The following is a 4,493-nucleotide window of genomic DNA, read 5'->3' on the forward strand; positions in this document are numbered from 1 at the left end:
AGCCGAACATGTCCGGGAAAATGGCGGCTCTGTTTAAGAGCCGGGCTGCCTGAACGCTACCGGCTTCGGGCAGCCCCCTGCCTCCAGACCCTGCGCCGCCGGAGCCCGGGACGGGAAGTGCCCGGCTGGGGGCGCAGGGTCTGGAGGCTGCCCGGCAAACCGTGAAGCCGGTAGCGCTTGGGCTTCGGGCAGCCCCCTTGCCTCCGGATCCTGCGCCCCCAGCCGGGCACTTCCCCTCCCGGGCTCCGGCGGCGCAGGGTCCGGAGGCATGGGGGCTGCCCAAAGCCCATAGCGCTCGGCTCTTAAACAGAGCCGAAGAGTCGGGGAGGAGCAGAGCCGCCGCGGCTGGAGGCTCTGCTCCTCCCCTGACTCTTCGGCTCTGTTTAAGAGCCGAGCTGCCCCAGCGCTACTGGCTTCGGGCAGCCCCCATGACTCCGGACCCTGCACCGCCGGAGCCCGGGACGGGAAGTGCCCGGCTGGGGGCGCAGGGTCTGGAGGCAGGGGGGCTGCCCGAAGCCGGTAGCGCTCGGGCAGCCCGGCTCTTAAACAGAGCCGAAGAGTCGGGGAGGAGCAGAGCCCCGGGGGCTGGAGCCTCCAGCCGCAGGGGCTCTGTGTAACTGACACAGTGTCAGTTACACAGAGCCCCAGCAGTTGGAGGCTCTGTTTAAGAGCGGGGCTGCCCGAGAGCTACCGGCTTCGGGCAGCCCCCTTGCCTCCGGACCCTGCGCCCCCAGCCGGGCACTTCCCCTCCCGGGCTCCGGCGGCGCAGGGTCCGGAGGCACGGGGCTGCCCAAAGCCGGTAGCGCTGGGGCAGCCCGGCTCTTAAACAGAGCCTAAGAGGAGCAGAGCCTCCAGCTGCGGGGGCTCTGCTCCTCTTTGGCTCTGTGTAACTTATACAGTGTAAGTTACGCAGAGCCGCCGGAGCCCAGGAGGGGAAGTGCCCGGCCGGGGGCGCAGGGTCTGGAGGCATAGGGGCTGCCCGAAGCCCAAGCGCTACCGGCTTCACGGTTTACCGGGCAGCCTCCAGACCCTGCGCCCCCGGCTGCGCGCTTCCCCTCCCGGGCTCCAGCTGCGCTGGGGAAGCGCCGGCCGGGGGCGCAGGGTCTGGGGGCTGCCCAGGAAACCGTGATGCTGGTAGCACTGGGGCAGCCCTTTCCCCCTGGCTGGGAGTGGGAGGGAGGAGGGGGCGGAGTTAGGGTGGGGAAGGGGCGGAGTTGGGGCAGGGCTAGGGGTGGGGAAATGGGCGGGGCCATGGCCCGTGGAGGGTCCTCTTTTTTTATTTATGAGATATGGTAACCCTACACCAGCACCATTGTGCAGGGCTCCTCTTCCCCCTCCCCCACCCCCCCGCGTAACCAACCTAGGCCCGGGAGGGAGAGTGACGTAGGCTCCGGCCTCCCAGGCCTTGCCTGACCCGGCCATACTGCTCCTCTCCCCCCCGCGGCACCTCACTCTCTCGTGCACGGTGCAGTTGTGCTGCTGAAATTTGGGGGCCCCCTTCTGTCCCCAGCCTATGCACAGGGCCGGCTCCAGGCACCAGCTTAACAAGCAGGTGCTTGGGGTGGCCAAGGGAGAGGGGCGGCACCTGCGGCAATTCGGGGGCGGCAGGTCCCTCACTCCCTCTAGGAGCGAAGGACCTGCCGCCGCCGATCGCGGCTTTTTTTTTTCCCCCTAATTGCTGCCGCTGATCACGATCGCGGCTTTTTTTTTTTTTTCGCTTGGGGCAGCAGAAATGCTGGAGCCGGCCCTGCCTATGCAGTGAGTGGCTAAGCCACGCTCCAAAGGGCAGCCGGCCCCTTAGCCAGGGGCCCTGGGATGTTCCCAGCTCCACAGCAGGCCCATAACCGGGGCGCTTCCATTTTCTTTCCTCTTTTTTTATTGACAGATAAAACACAAACATCATAAAAACAAACGAAAGAGGCTCCCCTCCCCCCGCCCCCCACCGAAGTGGCCCCTGGGCCGGCGGCTCTCGTCCCCGGCAGCGAGTGGCTCAGACCCAGGGCCAGAAATGAGTGAACACCAGACATGCGCTCTCGGCCCAGGGGGAAGGGAATGGCTGGAACGCATCAGGCCAAGCGTTAGCAGGGCTTGGGGCCAGCAGGGACCCTCCCAGCATCCCCTGCGGCGACAGGCCCCGCTGCGTTTACTGGGCAGCGGGGCTAGAAAAGGGACCTGCTGGGTGGCCCTCCAGCCAGCACAGAAGGGATTCCCGCGCAAGCCATGCACCGGCCTAAACAGAGCAGCTGAGGTGCCGGGGGGGCTGGAAAACGGGCCCAGGCTGGGTCTCGGCCCACCCCACACAATGACAGCAGGCAGCCTGGAGAACTGCCTCTCCTCACAGCCTGGGCATGTTTCCCCAGCTCTGCTGCTGGGCTGCTGCTTTCTCCACAGACTGTCGCCCCCCGCCTGGGGGCAGGAGAGCCAGTGCCTTGGTCATGGGCAGCCTCCGAGCCAGCGTGGGCCCGTGGGGCGGGGGACTCAAGCAGAGGGGGCTGCTTTTCTGGAGAGCCCCATGGCTCCTCTCCTCAGACTCCTCTGAGGTGACCTCTCGGTGTGCAACGCCCCCGTTCTCCCTGGCACCTGCTCCCCAGGGCGGCGCTGGCCGTGGAGGAAGGAGGGAGTGGAACAAACCAGAGCCGCACGTTCCCCTCCCTGCCAGGCCAGCCGTGAGTGTGGGCGACTGGCCTCCTTGGGCTCTGGAAGCCAGAACCGGGGCACGGCTAAGAGGCTCTTAGCTGTGGGGGGTGTAATCTTAGAGCCAGCTCGGACGCCCTGTATTCGCCGACCTGCTCAGCTGCATTCACCCACGGAAAGCGCTACGGGAGCCCGGCGCCCCAGGCCCAACTCTTCCTTCCCTCCGGCCTCAGGAGAGAAACACACCACAGGGAGCCGCGAAGAAGAAAACGCAAACAAGGAGAAGCCGCAGGCCGTTCCCCCAAACCCAGTCCCGGCGCCGCTCCAGCCTGGCGAGCGGGTGCGTGGCCCCGGGCCCGGGCGGCCTCACGCTCCCAGCAGCTTCTTGACCATGTAGCCGGGCATGCTGTAGAGGAAAAGTCCCACCATGATGAGGAGCAGCAGCGCCAGCACGATCTTAATGATGAGCCACTTGTAGCGGGTGCAGATCAGGTACTTGATGGACTTGAGCGGGTTGAGGAACCAGATGAAGGAGGTGTCGGGGCGACTATCCAACGGGCAGCGGCAGCAGGAGGCGGGGGGGGGGGGGAAGAGACGCACGGCCCGAGTGAGCAGCGTTAGACACAGCCAGGCCCCTGTGTAGGGGCAGAGCCTTCTCCCCACCCCACCACCAGGTCTTCGTGCCTCCACCCGCCGCCCCCCGGCCTTGGGCCGAGCCAGTTCCCCTGCCAGTTCCCTTCTCCCTCAGCTACGCCCCAAATTCCCGACTGCTCCCTCCGTGCCTTAGCCCAGCCGCTCATCAGCCCCGGGAGACCCAGCCGGCCTCCCGCTGGCCAGTCTCCAATGAGTCACGGCTGTTCCCTGCCACCCATGGGACTGGCCAGGGCCCCTGGCAGCCTGACTATACCCCACCTTAGTCCCCTTCCACGCACCCAACGCCTTCACGGGCCCCTCCAGTAATCTCAGCCAGCAAATGTGCCCCGGGTGTTCGGGGCGGGAAGTACCATGAACAAAGGGGGTGGTGCCCTCAGGCCCCCAGCAGCTTCTTGACCAGGTAGCCCGGCATGGAGTAGAGGAAGAGGCCGACCAGGAGGAGCACAAGGAGGAGGAGGAGGAGTTTCAGGAGGAACCAGCGGTACGTGTGCCAGATGAAGTAACGGATGGACTTCAGGGGGTTCAGGAACCAGATGAAGCTAGTGTCGGGGCGGCTGGGGGGGTGCAGGGGGGCGGCCGGAGTGACGGGGAGGAGGTGAAGAAAGGCAGGAAAGAAAGGTTGACACAGACACCGAGAACTGGACGTGTATGGGGGGAAAACAGCCCGTATCATGGGGTGCCCCACCAGCTGCCCAGCCCCCTCCTTGCCCTGTAGCAACAGGTCCACGCACCTAACCCCCCACTCTACCCAGCCTTCATCCCCACTGCCTACCCCACATCCTCAGCCTCCCCCCAGGACCCCACAGGCTCAGACGTGACGTTTGTCGGTCCCCTCGCCGCCCCGTCACTCACTTGGGTTTCTCCAGCGGGTCGGGCTCGTTGCGGGCCAGCCCCGCGGGGGATTTCTCCGCCTCCTCCACTGTCAGCAGGTGCAGCTCTGCCTCCACCTTGCCCTGTGGGGAGCAGAGAGAGTTGCTCTGGGGCCCGGGACTGCCCTGGCTGAGAACTCCCCAGGGCGGGGGATCATCCCCCAGCCTGGGATGGCGTCCTGGGGCCTACGGCTGGAAAGCTGCCGAATCCTTCCAGCGCACATCACCTGAGCTGGCGGGGGTGACCGTAACCCCCACACCCTGAGGAACGGTCTCACCGCTCCCAGGAGCTACCAGCGCCAGAGAACGGAGCCAGGGGTGTGCCCAGGGCCAGGC

General features: G+C 66.3%; 1 long non-coding RNA gene across 1 annotated transcript; it reads right to left on the reverse strand.

Annotated features, from left to right (window-relative positions):
- Window positions 1-1,930: 1,930 nt before the first annotated feature.
- On the reverse strand, window positions 1,931-4,234 carry LOC135980546 (uncharacterized). The gene is made up of 3 exons (XR_010597562.1): window positions 4,141-4,234; window positions 3,639-3,842; window positions 1,931-3,181 (listed from the first exon to the last, which is right to left on the reverse strand). It is a non-coding gene; the product is annotated as an uncharacterized LOC135980546 (long non-coding RNA).
- Between the last annotated feature and the right edge of the window lie 259 nt (window positions 4,235-4,493).

The sequence above is a fragment of the Chrysemys picta genome, unplaced genomic scaffold, assembly GCF_011386835.1.
Source record: "Chrysemys picta bellii isolate R12L10 unplaced genomic scaffold, ASM1138683v2 scaf4184, whole genome shotgun sequence".
NCBI classification, from domain to species: Eukaryota; Metazoa; Chordata; order Testudines; family Emydidae; genus Chrysemys; species Chrysemys picta.